Below are 16,314 nucleotides of genomic sequence, written 5' to 3' on the forward strand. Positions count from 1 at the left end.
CGACATCCGTGGGGAAGAGATGGAGTGGTCCTATTCTTTTTTGTATTGGTGCCGGGAACCACACGGCACATTTTATTATTTTATGCGTTGATATGTCAGTTAATCAATCAAAATTGGAAAGAGTATGTTGAGATGGTTTAGACATGTCGAGAGAATGGATGAGGACAGACTAATGAAAGGACTTTATAAGGCAGAGCTGACTGATAAAGTGGGACAGGGCCGGCCTCGTGGAACTTTCAAGGACCAAATGTCGAATGTCTTGAAAAAGGGAGATGTTAGGAGTACCCGTAATCGCCGAATATGCATGAAAAGAGTAACGAGTGTGGAGGAAGCGGGAGAGGTCTGTGAGGATCGTAGCAAGTGGAAATCCATAGTCTCTACCTACCCCAATGGGACGCAGGCGTGATGGTTTGTATATATGTTTAAATGTTCTCCTAAGTGTAACAAACACTTTCCTAAAAACCGCATCGAAACCGGTTCATAGAAAGGCGAGATATCGCGGACAAACATACATACCTACATACTCGTACAGGTCACTCTGACAACCACCTTTTTTAAAAGCGGTTAAAAAAACATATAATATATAATCCATAGTCTCTGCCTACCCCAATGGAAAACAGGCGTGGTGGTATATACCTATGTATGTATCAATCAGTCAGTGTCATTTTATTATTTACAATATCTTGTTAATTATTTATGCATAGTTGTATGATTTTATTAAGAAGCTCCTCACTTGAAAACCTGTTGTGGTTGATGATTTGTAGAGAGGTGAACATAGTCGTTTATATTATTATTTAGTAGGTATAACGTATTTCGAGTAGCAGAATAATAATTTTAATTTTGGCAAAAGAATATTCAATTGGGCTTAATTCCCAGTTCCACGAAAAACTTTTGTCTTTAACCTAATTTTCAAATTACTTTTACTCGCTTTACTATTTTATCAAGGAGTTAGTAAAAGCTCCTTTTCGTACACAATAATCTTGTGAAACTGCTCGTTCTATCACTTCATCCGTCAATCCTTTAACTCCTTAATCAAATCCGATCTGAACAGTAACAATCCATAATTAAATTCAATTTGGCCCATAAACATCAAACTTAATAAACTACAAACGAACGCCCTTACAAAGTCACATCGCTCTTTTCACAACTTTGTGTGTCGAAGTTGCGCCGCGGGCGGCCGTACAACCTTTGTTCGGCGTCTGATTGCTTTGTTCCCGGGAGATTCGAGATTTGAATTTATCATTAGAGCGCTTCTTGTAGTTCGATGCGGTAAGGCCACTGAAATATTCAGCGGCAAGGGATGAATTCCATTTTTGAATTTGACTACGGTTTAACAAAACAATTCTTATTCCGTAAGCGGTTCGGGTGATTTTATCATAATTGGAATGTTGAGAATTGCCTTATAGTGCAGTGGCCAGTATCAATAATAAATAAATAAATATATACGGGACAAATTACCTACACAGATTGAGTTAGCCTCGAAGTATGTTTGAGACTTGTGTTACGAGATACTAACTCAACGCTACTATATTTTATAATAAATACTGATATAGATAAACATCCAAGACCCAGGCCAATCAGAAAAAGTTCTTGTCTCATCATGCCCTGGTCGGGATTCGAACCCGGGACTTCCGATGTCACAGACAAGCGTACTACCGCTGCGCCACAGAGGCCGTCAATACATGAGAGCATGTAACAAAATAAAGTAAGTTTAAAAAAAGTAATAAAATAAGTACCGAGTAGCGAGTGAGGTCTACCAAACTATTGGTTCTGTATGTGTGTATGTTTGTAACGCGATAATAGAAACTTAAGTCTAATTTTAATGAAAGTTAAAATCTGTTGATGCTTAAGATTGTAAGGCATCAAAATCGGTTAAGTATTTTTTTAGATATTCACAATCATGTGAACATTTTAACTGTTCGCTAGGTCTAAGTTCTCGGCGAACGACTAATACAGTTTAAGTAATGCTACACTGATCGATAAAAAAATTGTACTTATGAGTGAAAGTTTAATTTTAACAAATATTTGCCAAATGCAAATTTATGTATGTCAAACATACATACATGCATACATAAAATCACGCCTCTTTCCCGGAGGGGTAGGCAGAGTTTACATCTTTGCACTTGCCACGATCACTGCATACTTCCTTCGCTACATTAATTTAAACAAACAGTTGTCAAACAGTTTAAACTTTTCCAAATTTTAACTGTCCAATTGCAATTTAACTCCTTTTTTAAACATTTCACACTAAAATCTTACGTTTCAATTAAAATTGTTAATTTCCAATACGAATCAGGTTTGTTACCGATGTTATTCCGCCATTGGAATTTCAAATATGAAGCAAAGACTGAATATAGATTCATCTAATTAGAATATTGGGTATCCAAGATTATAATTTTGTCGATTAAAGGCGTCAAGCTGTTAGCCCACTGCAGGATATGCTATGAAAGTGTCTTCAATGTTAAAGAGATCAGTGTATTTGGTTGTGCTGATTGAAGACAAAATACGCTAGGCATCGAATGATGCAATTGACACATAGATTGGCTATAACTAATAAAGATGTGCTACTATTGTCCCTGGAAAATTCTAGTGCTGTTATGTGAAACGATACAACGAAACAGGTTTACGAGATGACTAACACAACCCCACAATTTGAATCCTTAAAAATTCTGATATGCATACTTATAATACATACATACATATAATCACGTCTATCTCCCTTGCGGGGTATACAGAGCCAACAGTCTTGAGAAGACTGACACGTCCAGCACTATTCGTCACAGGTTGCTAGCCTATCGCCCATAAGAAGAATCCCAAGTTGATAAGCCTATCCATTAGTCGCCTTTTACGATATCCATGGGAAATATATGGAGTGCTCCTTTTATTTTTTCTATTGGTGCCGGGAACCACACGGCACTTATAATACACTTCTTTCTAATAGAGTTCTCCCTCAGGTGATGAGCCTGTACCTGAGAGTATCACTCAATTTCAATTCCATCATCAACCATCAACCGTCCACTTATGGCCTAACTATCTTTTGACTATTGCCTCTATCTACCCCGTAAGAGTAAAGCACGTCATATATGTGTAATAGAAATTGATCATGAATTTACCTACTCTGTGAAAGACATAATGCACTTAGATGGCACCAACATAGCTTTGCGTAGCTATAGCATACACAGCAATGGAACACAGTCTTCATAATTGTTGATTATCTTAAATGACGTTTGAATCGTAATTAGTTTGGGAGAGATATTGTTTGTTGATTAGGATGGGTCGGCCGGCATTGGTTTGTGGCAATCTTGATGTAAATTAAAATGATGGCTGATATTGAAACGTTGAGGTTTTTGTGGAAACAAGTGTATAATTTACTTGGTATTAGACTACCTGCTTCATGCGAACAATTATATTTCTTTTTTAATATTTACCTATACTAATATTATAAAGCTGAAGAGTTTGTTTGTTTGAACGAGTTAATCCCAAAACTACTGGTTGGAATTGAGGAATTATTTTTCTGTTGAATAGATCATTTATCGATAAAGGCTTTAGGCTATATAACATCACGCTGCAACTATACCTATAGGAGCGAAGAAATAATGGAGAATGTGAAAAAAAAACGGGGAAAATTAGGTACCTATTCATCCTGGATGCATTCATTCAATTATGCCTAAAATAACTATTCCACGCGGACGAAGTTTCGGGCACAGCTAGTATAATATAAGGAATATATCTATGATTGGTTTCCTTCCACCCAAAGGTTGACTGGAAAAGATTGCATTAGCGATAAGTCCGCCTTTGTACCATCTCTGTCTCTTTTGTAGGTTTTACTCTTATGGTGCAATAAAGAGTTTTATCTATCTAACTATCTATATCGTGCCGTGTGGTTCCCGGCACCAGTACAAAAAAGAATAGGACCACTCCATCTCATTCCCATGGATGTCGTAAAAGGCGACTAAGGTCTTGACAAGACTGATAGGCCACGCTCAGCTATTTGGCTTAATGATAGAATTGAGATTCAAAAGTGACAGGTTGCTAGCCCATCGCCTACAATAATAATCCCAGGTTCATTTGCAAAGGCCTTAATTGACTATCTGACTAACCCATTCCTGCATTGAGAGTTATATTTTAATTTGTTACGTCGGCCAGTGGTAATGGTCAGTCGGATGACCGCTAGACCACATCCATCTATTTGCCAGTATTATCTTCTCTAAAACTATATGCCCATTATCGCATTGCAGTATTTTGGTTACATAATATTCAAATTGTATTTTGTAATTAATTAAAACATTGAACGCAGTTGTGACGCGATCCGACCACGATCCGATACGACTGAAAGCGATGCAACTAATTTATATTGTCACTAGGATTTCCCTGTAGCTATGTCTGCGTTAAAATTTTTATTGTTTGGTATTATCTCATAAAAATGTTTATCCAATATATCTATCCGTACAAAATGTCATCAAAATAAGTCAAACAGTTTCAATTTTCAAAGCGCAGCAGACCGACTTTTGCATTAATTGTTACTTAACTATTCGTTATATTAGTAGAGATTTAAAATATATTTGGGTTACTCTTTTATCAAAGTTGGTTAAGAATAAATACGAGTTATAACACCGCTTTAGAAGTTCGCAGACATGTCAAAAACAAATTTGAAATATCAGTGTCGTTCCTTTTCACGCAAAGTTCACCAATGACCGATTTAGGAACTGAGACGGTCACAGACATACATTAAGCTAGATACCGTCAGTTGACCTAATTAAGGACACCAGGAGGCATGAGAAAAAGGTTAGATTATATTATCCTGGTGTTCTTTTCATCCTGGCTTTAACCCTCAACAACTCCTCATCTCTTTACAGAAAAGTCCAGGACGCGCATTTTGACCATCTAAAAATTCACCCTGTAGGTACGACTATAAAAAGCTGGTCAAGAAAATCTGCAAAGTTTTCGCGGTAGCTAGGAGGTTGTAATCCCAGTTGCGTTATCATGTCATTGAATACGATTCGATATCTGGTGGCCAGGTCAGGAGGTCAGGTCACGCCAGTGGTCACCGTCCGGGAGTAAGTCAAGTTTTTCAAACGAAGTTACTGCCGCGTACTCTTTCCTATACAAGGGGGAACCCAACTCATATTGAATCATGGTTACACATCCAGTTTTTTGAATAACCGGTTTTCTCACGATATTTTCCCTCCATGTCGGAAGGGCGAAATAAGGAATAAAGTGTCATAGTTGAACCACCTTTTTGGTAGATCTTATAGACATAAATTCATACATCTGTCAACAATCTTTATATTTCGGTAAAGATATGATGTAAAAGTTTCGAAAAGAGGTCCGTTTATATACCAGTTTGCTTTGTGATACCAAAGTTCACTTGCAGGGTCTAGCTAGTCCTATGTCAGTGGAGACGGTCGTTATCAATAGATCAATTAAAAAGTTGTGTAAAGCGATGCCATTACGGGATATCCGATTTCCTAGTTCCTTCACTCGGACTTTTGTTATTTATAATTCGTCTTGTGTTACAAGTTATTGTATCAAAGAAATTATGTATGTTTGTATATCTAAAAATATTTCTTCATCCTCCAGGCTTTAGTCCCGGTTGCATCCTCACCGTGTGGTTCCCGGCACCAATAAAAAAAAAGAATAGGACCACTCCATCTCGTTCCCATGGATGTCATAGAAGTCGAATTCGGTTCTTCTTTTAGGCGATGGGCTACCCGTCAGTATTTGAATCTCAATTCTATCATTAAGCCAAACAGCTGAACGTGGCATATCAGTCTTTTCAAGACTGTTGGATCTGTCTGCCCCGCAAGGGATTTAGACGTCATTATATGTATGCATGTATATATAAAAAAGAGAGGAGTCTATCTCTGTCTGTATGTAAGCACTAATCTCGGATAGTTGTGGGCGGATTTTGTTTCTGTGTGTAATATAAGAAAGAGGGTTTTCCGAGGAAAGTTCGTATCCATAAATACCTACCCTTTCATAACCGGGGCGAGTAGCTAGATAGATATAAACCCAAGGCATAACCTAGTAATTAATATCCGTATACCGCTGTGTTTTATCCAAACACTGCTAGTTAAGGATATAATTAGTTATAGTTCGCAAGATAAACTGTAAGCTCGCCTTTTGCAGACTGGGTTCAAGTTTGTGTTAATAAATGTTTGCATTAGTCAGACGAGCTATTTTAAACGGGCCGTTATGAAACTGTTATTATGTACTTAATTAGTTGCTTTCGAGGTTTTTGTGGCGGTGACTAAAATGTATGATGTTAAATCATACGTGCCGTGCCGTATGGTTTCCGGCACTAATATAAAATAGATCCACTCCCATCACACCACGTAGACACTTAATTTCTTTTTACAAAATATAACATAAATCACTTAACCTATTAAGATGCTGCATGAATGTTAAAATGTAATTGACAGATACTATTTATATTATTTATTATACATCAAAAACACACATACATACATACATCCAAAAAAAAAAAAATTTTTTTCCCCAACTTGATTTTGGTATAAATCATACACATTATATAATTACATATTTACCTTACGGTGAAGACAGAGCCGACAGTCCTAAAAATACTGTAACGCTAAGTTCAGCCGTATGGCTTAGTGATTAAAAAAAAGCAAACAAAACTAACAAAATTAACGTTCACAATTACATTCTCATCCCCCACTGGTTTCAAATCACCAAACAAAAATAGGAATCCCCCCCATAAAACATTCTTCTAAAACAATTTATTTCCCCTCAGATAAGGCGGACAAAGTTGCGTCCTCGTAATGGCAACAATTTAATTTTTCCTATTCCAGACTCGGGTAATGCCTTGTTACAATGTCGTTTACTGCCTCACAAACCACGCAATACAGTGATTAGTGTTTCTTGGTGGCTATTATCGTGAAAGAAATCAATATTGAAGGCTAATTTGCTCACAAATTGATTTATTTTGCGGTATGATTCAGTTTCTTTATATATCCTTTAGAACGAATGTTTAACGTAACGTGCCGTGTGGTTCCCGGCACCAATACAAAAAAAATAGGACCACTCCATCTCTTTCCCATGGATGTCGTAAAAGGCGACTAAGGGATAGGCTTACAAACTTGGGATTCTTTTTTAAGGCGATGGGCTAGCAACCTGTCACTAGTTGAATCTCTATTCTATCGTTAAACCAAACAGCTGAACGTGGCCATTCAGTCTTTTCAAGACAGCTGCCCCTACAGGCTCTGTCTACCCCGCAAGGGATATAGACGTGACCACATGTATATGTATCCCTTAGAACGAACGTTTAGTACTCGATATATATATATATAGATATAAAAAAATATATATTACACATACCTAGAGACATCTTACAGGATATATCGTCACGTCACCATGGTTCCTGGATTGGATGAGTCAGGTTTGTTCACGAATAGTATCATCAACGTTGCATCCTCACCTTTCTAGAGAGGAACCCGGGGTATGCCTTTGACCATGGATCCTGGATTGGGTGAGTCAGGTTTCTACACGAAGCGACTCCCATCTGACTTCCGTAACCTTTGCAGGGGAACTTAACCCGTATTGGATCATATGGTTACACATCCAGTTGCCTGAATGTGCATGTTTCTTCACGTTGTTTTTCCTCACAGTAAGAGCATCGGCTAGTTATCAAACTAATGTACGTAACTTCGAAAACAGACATTGGTACATGGTCGCGGTGGGATTCGAACCGGTGCCTTTATCCGTTTTGACCAGGCACCTTACCTATTCTACCACCGACCCTCACTACGAGTATCATCAGTACTTAACAATTCTATCCTTTTATATTATTCCAAATACTGAGGAACAGTCTTATCGCAAAGTTCAACACAAACAGATACCAACATAACTAGTATACAACTGACTGCTCCAAACTTCGTCTGGGCCAATTACAGTTGGATGTGAAGTCTTCTCTCTATGGACCAACTACTGCTGTTTATAATGTTATATAGACGACCTTATTGAGCTGTCTGTATTTTATTTATAACTGATAGATTGAAATAGTGTGGATATCACGATGAGGATTCATTTGATTGTATGGATGTCCTGGCAAAGGGTCAGGTCAAGAGTACCCGAAACCGCCGAGCTTGCATGAAGAGAGTTATGAATGTGGATGAAGCGAAGGAAGTATGCAGAGATCGTGGCAAGTGGAAAGACGAGTCTCTGATTACCCCTCCAGGAAAAAGGCGTGATTTTATGTATGTATGTATTCATTACCCTACGGTTTATTACAAATACTCCTTCTACCCCGCAAGGGATAAAGATTAATCAATGAGCTACCTAAATTACTTAGCGATTATAAAGTCTTTATATCGGATCCATATCGACGTACCTCAGCTTTCTATAAAATCGAATTCTTCTGTCAAACAGCACTCGATTTCAAACCGCTACAGAATTTCAGAAACTATGATAGTGATGTATTGTTATAGGGTAATATCCGATGTGGTCTGCCGGTCTCGGTCAGACGTGGTCGGGCGGACGGTCCGGCGAACCACTTCCGCGAACAGACGCATTGTTACTTCGAAGTTAATTTCCAGTGTGATTCCTATCTATAGTTTTGGCTGGATTGTTATTGATATTTGTTTATTGGCCACAATTTTTTGTCTAAAGAAATATATATACGGGACAAATTAGGGAGTTAGCCTCGAAGTAAGTTCGAGACTTGTGTTACGAGATACTAATTCAACGATACTATATTCTATAATAATTACTTATATAGATACACATCCAAGATCCAGGTCAATCAGAAAAAGTTCTTTTCTCATCATGCCCTGGCCGGGATTCGAACTCGGGACCTCCGGTGTCACAGATAAGCGTACTACCGCTGCGCCACAGAGGCCGTCAATTAGGCGGTGCTAATTCAAACGACGAAACAAAAGCATCGCGTAGCGAGCGGGTGGTGTTCAAACATTGTGAGACTTTGCGCACTATTTTAATTATCTTTTAAACTAGTGAGTATTTCGTTGATTTTATATATTCGCAAGTTTATCGTGTTCATGATTTACTATATCTTTTAATATGTAACACAATTTACCAGACACCCTGTATATAATTCTTGCTTGAGAATACGAAATCTACATTGCAATCCAAAACCATTATCAAAATCTATTGAACAACAGAGTGGATGGATACCTTATTGTTAACATCCCCCGTTCATTAATGTTTGAAGCCTTTGGATTTGCTAAATAGACAGATCTATAGCCAGGATGAACAATACGGGTATATTTGTATACGTCTGTTGAGAGAGGCATTGATGTAGATTTACTTTGCATTAGCAGTGTAAATGAGAAATGATCTAGGATAATTGTTGATTACGAAATGCGCAAAGCAAATCTTATCTTGTAAGATAAAAATCTTATCTTGTAACATAATGTGAAATTAGTTAGTTAGCAACTATCAGTTTGTTACCGCTTCACCGTTATCTATTGAACTTATAGTTGTTCTTGAAATTTAACGTATATGTAAATAAGAGTCTGGAGAAAGACATAGGGAACTTTGAATTTACGTAAAAATTGTAGTTCTAAAGGTTTTTGGTGGCGTTAAATTCGCGCGTGTAGGTGAAGCTATATTGAATTTTCGGGAAATTGACAAGTTCACAGACAAAGGTAATGTTCTTTTGCTCCCAGTAAACCGAACCTTAAAAACAATTTGAAGATGTCCCCAAGTTTGTATTTCTAGATGATAAATAAATATATACGGGACAAATTAGAAAACATCCAAGACCCAGGCCAATGAGAAAAAGTTCTTTTCTCATCATGCCCTGGCTGGAATTCGAACCCGATGATCTACGAGTAGTAACACATAGCGAGCCTATATTTCATGTTTACACCCAAAACCCTAACTTTTGCGGTGTCCAATATAAATTTGCGTCACACCTGCCGCGTGGGTAAACCCTACGATAAAACTATCTGGTTTTATGGGCCCGTCGGCATTTTATTGTTTCTTCAATAATATGAATAATCCCGCTTCCCGGAGCTGTGATGTGGGGTGAAAATATGACGACTTAGATATGATTCTAACTATGATAAGGTTTTTTTTTCGTCGTTTCGCGCTTTATCTATAAAAGTAATATGTATACAAAGTATGAAGAATATACATATTATCTCATATGTTCAAAGTAAAAGGAAATAGCTAAAGCCATAAGTGGGTGTGTGATACTCTTTTTTCGCTTCATTACTTATGATTTCCAATCTCCACGTTGTTCAGTTTGAAAAAATAACGCCTACCATCGACTTTGTACACTTCTTCTTACTTCCAACTCTCGATTCAACGCTTTTCTCAGTCAGAAACTATTTTTAATTTACTTACTACCCCCGACTGCTCATAAAAATTTAAATCCTCATTCACAGACATCAAAAAACTAATCATTAAATAACCAACAAAGAAATGCAGGTTCAAATAACACGCTGAAGTAATTCCCATTTTTTATTCGCACTATGTGAATTACGCTCCTCGCATGATAAACTGCTCGAGTGCTCTGGGATTCAGCTATGAAATAGTACTGTTTACATGCGACGATAGATCGAGTTAAATGCGAGACGATACGATTTTTTTTAATTTCGTAAGACTATACGGACTTTATACTTAAAGTAATAACTACCTCTATTACTATCTGAGAAGACCTAAACGCACGTACCTTGATCAAATCGGTCAATAAGTGATACCTTGTATCCAATTTTGAAAATAAATCTATTCTGTTCTATTCATATTTTACTAGTGTGTGTGCAAGCTATTTCTTCTACAGCGGTATGGAATGGTAATTGGTTGACTGATTTAAAATTTTCACGTTGCATACCTATTTATAAATGAAACAGATATTAAACGCGTGTGTAACGTACTGTTACGGAGCGGGTCGGAATTTGGTTTTTAAAAAAAAACTATTTAATTAAACTGAAAAAAGAAAGTATATTGAATGATATAGAAATTATAGTGTTTGCCCGGCGGAAGTCCAATCCAAACTAAAGTAATATAATTAAAATATCTGCACTTCGGTTTCCTATTGCATTGACGTCAATGGAATAGGAAACTCAGCAGTTTTATTTTATATTTTTAATCATGTTAATTTCGATATAACAACCCCCCCGTTAAGATCGATCATCACATCTTAAAGTGATGAGAGATAACTTGAAAAGATTGGATTTTCGCTAGAACAAAGTTACATTATTAAAATAAAGAAATTACAAAACTAACAAATCAATAAAAGAAAGTAACTACCCTAAAAAGGACATTCATTAATAAAATTACATTTTATGGTCTTATGATTCATCCAAATATTAATAAACTAGGAATCGTGGCTTCTTGTAAAGTTGTGTATATTCCTCTTGGTAGGAGAAGGCGTCATGCGCACTTCCTCTTCTAAATTTTCAGTAACATCTCTATCTGAGGATTTGAGAGAGTATCTATGAAATGTAGTTTGCGTGGTTTGTGGAGTAGAGTTATTTTTACTATGGCATTGATTAAATATTTGGATGCAACATGGAGACTCCATAGATGTAGATAATCTTTTGCGACATTTATACAAAAGGTATATTAAAATTAAAGTGCTACTAAATAAACTCAGGGATAGATAATGCGTGCCATAAGTTTCAAAGTGAGATGGATTTTCAAGCTTATTAATTTCATCTTCGAAAGAGCTGAGATGGATGCTGGCATGTAGTAAGGAATCAAGATTATCTAAGTTATTAAGCTTAGAATACGGTAATCGTTCTAGTGTTTTATTTAATCTAGATCTTTCACAACAATCATCTTGTAAGATGTTAAAATTAGATATTGTATTAGTTACATTAGTGATGACTGTTTTGCCAACGGCTGTAAACTGTAAGGTTTTATAAAATGCTTTACATGACTTAGGTAGAGTTAAAATGCCAGTTCCAAATAAAATAATATCAGAGTTAACATTTTTATCATCGCAAGTTATGTGGCACTTCCCTGGTTCAGACTGTACAAAAATCCATCGATTAAAAGTTAACTTATGAAATAAATCTATTGACCCATATATTAGTTTCGTTACACATATGTCAGGAAGTTTACTGACCACATCACTCAAAAGAGTCGTCTCACACGTGGGATTCGCAATCACTGAAAACACATTCACTAATATGCACACGTGGCATTTCTCACTAATGACTTTGCACTTGTCGACGTCTCCTATCAGTGAGTAAAACATGCGATCAGCTGTTATTGCTACGTAAGAGCTCGTTGGCTCAACAAGGACGAATGTATCAGGTTTCGACATATCGTAAGCAACAGGTAACGGAATTATTTTATACAATTCATAAGCTCGTGGTAGTACAAGTGGAATCTTAATTACGAATATAATTTTGTTCATGTGATAAAAACATGTTAGTTTGGATATATCTATTAAATTATGTATATTTTGTAAAGTTAAAGGTGTCGGGAGCTCGTAATGGCTAGGAAGACTATTTCTGTGTTTATCTAATTCATTGTACAGCTGATGCGGGCTGAGTACCGTCGGGTGTAAAATGTTTAGCTTTGCAAAAAGGATAGCATTGTTTACATCTTCTATATCGAAGGACAAGGTCGTAATAATGGACTGTAATGAATTTAGTAGTGAGCTTAATTGAGATTTAATTTCTAGTTTATCGTTGTTATTTGATACAGTTTCTAAAATTTTATGGATAGTTTTTAGATTTTTTAATATATGGTTTTCGTTCTCATCTACTTTAGACATGGTATTATTAAAATATGAAATTGTTGACTTTATTACGTGTATATTGTCCTTCATAAGATGAGCGAGACGTTTTTCATCCGTTTGTACATCTTCAATAGCCCGTGAGAATTTAATTGCATCATCTGAATCTAATGTACCAAAAATAGTCTTTAGCAGGGAGCCACCGAAATCCATTAAACCTCTTTTAAAGCGCGTACCGGGATTTCAATCTATTACTAGATATGCTACAGAAGAGAATTTATTTACATTCAAAATATGTTGATTTTTAAGAGCGGATAGTGAATTAATGCAATCTGACTGTATTTTAGAAGAAGTCATTGAATTACAGAATACGTTAAGTTTTTCAAATAAAAACTCTACTTTGTCTAAGTTGGGTTGCACATGGCTTATATCTACGTAAGCTAAAATATTCCAATCACTATTGGTAAACTTAACATCTAAAAGCTTATCAAAATAAAGGCCAGGACTGTTGATTACGGGCGATACGTATTCGCAGGTGATAGTCACCGGCAACATCAACCTGAAATAAACAATATGTATCATTTCGTTATGCTACTTGATACTAAGACGTGACGTCACTAGCTAGTTTGATTTCGTCATAATGATGACGTACGTGTTTACGGTTTATGAGCAGCGTAACCGAATGATTTCCATTAAGTTTTATAATTTTGAATGGACCCTTCCACACTGGAGATAGGGCCTTATTTTGTTTATGATGACAACGGACATATACCATATCACCTGTTTTATAGGATAAAGGTTTTGTATGAGAATCATAGTAATTTTTTGACTTTTCTTTTGAAGATTGTATATTTTGAAGAGCTTTTTGACGACTGTAGTATAAACGGTGATTTAGAGCTCGGATATAATCTGTGTAAGTATTCGTATCGAGTGTGTCTATACTTGAGGGTAAGTATGGTTTATAGCCGAAAAGTAACTCTAGGGGTGAGTAACCTGTAGTACTATGTACATTTGAATTATAAGCTATCATGGCACTGGGGATGTAGAGGTCCCAAGTATGTTGGTTTTCACCAATGTATGACCTGAGATACTCCTTTAGAGTGGAGTGACTCCTTTCGAGGGCTCCACACGTTTGAGGGTGATATGGGGATGCAAAAACATGTTTGATACTAAATAATTTCTCAATTTGTTTAAAGAGGTCGGAGCAAAAGTTAGTACCTTGGTCTGAAATTATTAATTTAGGGATGCCCATATGGGAAATAAATAGAACTAGTAATTTGGCTGTTTCTTCAGCGGAACAGGATTGCATCGGGTATGCTTGAGAATATTTAGTTAAATCGTCTTGTAACGTTAGAAGGAATTTAAATTTATGTTCGTGAGTTTCAGGAAGTGGACCGACTAAATCAAGATATAGTTTTTCATTGGGGCGAGATGCCGAAGAAGTTATGATCATAGGGGCCCTGTTTGTATGTCTTAGGGGTTTATTAATTTGGCAAGAACGGCAATTTTTAACATAATCTTCTATGTCCTGGCGCATACTTTTCCACCAGAACTGAGTTTTAATTCTCTCGAGCATGCGTGATATGCCTGGGTGACCGGCGAGAGGAGAATCATGGTTATCTTTAAGAATGCGCTTGACTTCGTCAGGAGTCGGATATCGGATAGAGTTACGGTAAACATTAACTTTTATGTTTGTATTATGAAATAGGAATGATAAAATATTATAAATTTTATTATAAGATAATTTTGTAAAGGGATCTACGAAATCTGATATAGCGAATTCTTTTTCTTCTAGGTACCAGTATTTAATCATTTCTCTATATTGACGGAGAAGATTAAATATATCTTTATATGTCATCTCATCAAAGTGATTAACCTTAAGGAATAAATGGGTAAACACATGGTTATCATTGGATGTGGAGTAATAAGTATGTAACTCGCGTTCTATGTCACAGATACTCGGTTCACTTGTAGAGGCATTTATGATGTCCTGACAGTAAGGTACGGCTTCGTCTAAATCGATAGATGTTGGGTAAGCTATTAATTTACATTTAGTTTTAAGTAATGACTCATTGTGTTCTTGAATTATTGTGTCGAACTGAACCCCGTGTTGTCTGATTATTTGAAGAAATTGTTCATAAGTTTCTGATATAGATGGAAGGATATTTGAGTCATTTTCGTTATGTGATGGTAACGTAGGGTTACATATGATAGAGTCAGAGTAATTATCGTTATTTAGGACGTTAACCGGGAAACGAGATAGGGCATCAGCATTTGCATTTAATTTACCCTTCTTATAAACGATTTCATAGTCGTATTCTTCTAATTTCAGGCGCCATCGGATGAGCCTGGAGCCAGGGTCTTTGACATTGAAAAGCCATACAAGGGGTTTATGGTCCGTAATTATTTTGAACCTTCGACCGTATAGATAAGGGCGGAATGTTTTCACGCCGAATAAAATGGCTAAGAGCTCCTTTTCTATGGTGGAGTAGTTGCCCTCGGCTTTGTTAAGAGTTCGCGAGGCGTATGATATAGGCTTATCGTTACCGATTTCACCTTGAGATAATACGGCTCCTATCGCATAGTTTGAAGCATCCGTGGTTAATAGGAAAGCTTGATTGAAATTAGGATACTGAAGCAAAGGGGCTGTAGTTAATTTCTCCTTAAGGGTAGTAAAAGCTTGTTCTTGATTGTGAGACCACTGGAAAGTAGCGTCCTTTTTTAAGAGGGAGGTCAGTGGTTTTGTTATTTGTGAGAAATTATTAATGAAGCGGCGATAGTAACCGACTAGCCCTAGAAACGATTTAACATCTTTAGGATTTTTGGGAGTAGGAAATTGAGTTACAGCTTTAACTTTTTCAGGATTCGGACAGACACCTTTGTCTGTTATAATGTGACCAAGATAAGCGACCTCGCGTCGCAAGAACTCACATTTATCGGGCTGTAGTTTTAGGTTGAATTTTCGGAGGCGATCAAAGATTAATTTGATTTTAGATATGTGATCTGTCAAATTATGACTATAGATTATGACGTCATCAAGATAGACGTAGGCATGAAGACCTTGGAGACCAGAAAGAACTGTATTCATCAGTCTTTGGAAGGTAGAAGGGGCGTTCTTTAACCCGAATGGCATTCTAGTGAACTCATAGTGACCAGTGGTACTAGAATTTGTATTAATAGAGAAACCAGTCTTCGGTGCATCTTGGGGACTCATCTTGATCTGATGGAAGCTGCTGGAAAGGTCCAGGGTACTGAAATACTTTGAGTGACCTAGCTGGTCTAAGATGTCGGTGATAAGAGGTAGAGGATAACTCTCCGAGACAGTAACATCGTTGAGGCGACGGTAGTCTATTACTATCCGCCATTTCTTTTTTCCGGAGGCGTCTAACTTTTTGGGAACTACCCAAATTGGAGCACTCCAAGGCGACACAGAGGGACGTATTATGTTCTGATCGAGCATTTTGCGGATTTGAGAGTTTACTTCTTCCTTGTGACACTCGGGGAAGCGGTAAGACTTGACATGAATTGGAGGCGCATCTCCCGAGTCGATAGTGTGTTCTATCGCATTTGTGTGTGACAATGGTTCGCCTTCTAAATGGAAGATGTCAGCATAAATGGAACAGCATTCCAATAAGGACTCTTTT

The 16,314-nt window shown here is 36.9% G+C and overlaps 1 pseudogene; it reads right to left on the reverse strand.

Annotated features, from left to right (window-relative positions):
• Positions 1–10,889: 10,889 nt before the first annotated feature.
• Positions 10,890–13,252, reverse strand: LOC132902797 (uncharacterized; annotated as a pseudogene).
• Between the last annotated feature and the right edge of the window lie 3,062 nt (positions 13,253–16,314).

This window comes from Amyelois transitella, chromosome 18 (genome assembly GCF_032362555.1).
Source record: "Amyelois transitella isolate CPQ chromosome 18, ilAmyTran1.1, whole genome shotgun sequence".
Classification (NCBI taxonomy): domain Eukaryota; kingdom Metazoa; phylum Arthropoda; class Insecta; order Lepidoptera; family Pyralidae; genus Amyelois; species Amyelois transitella.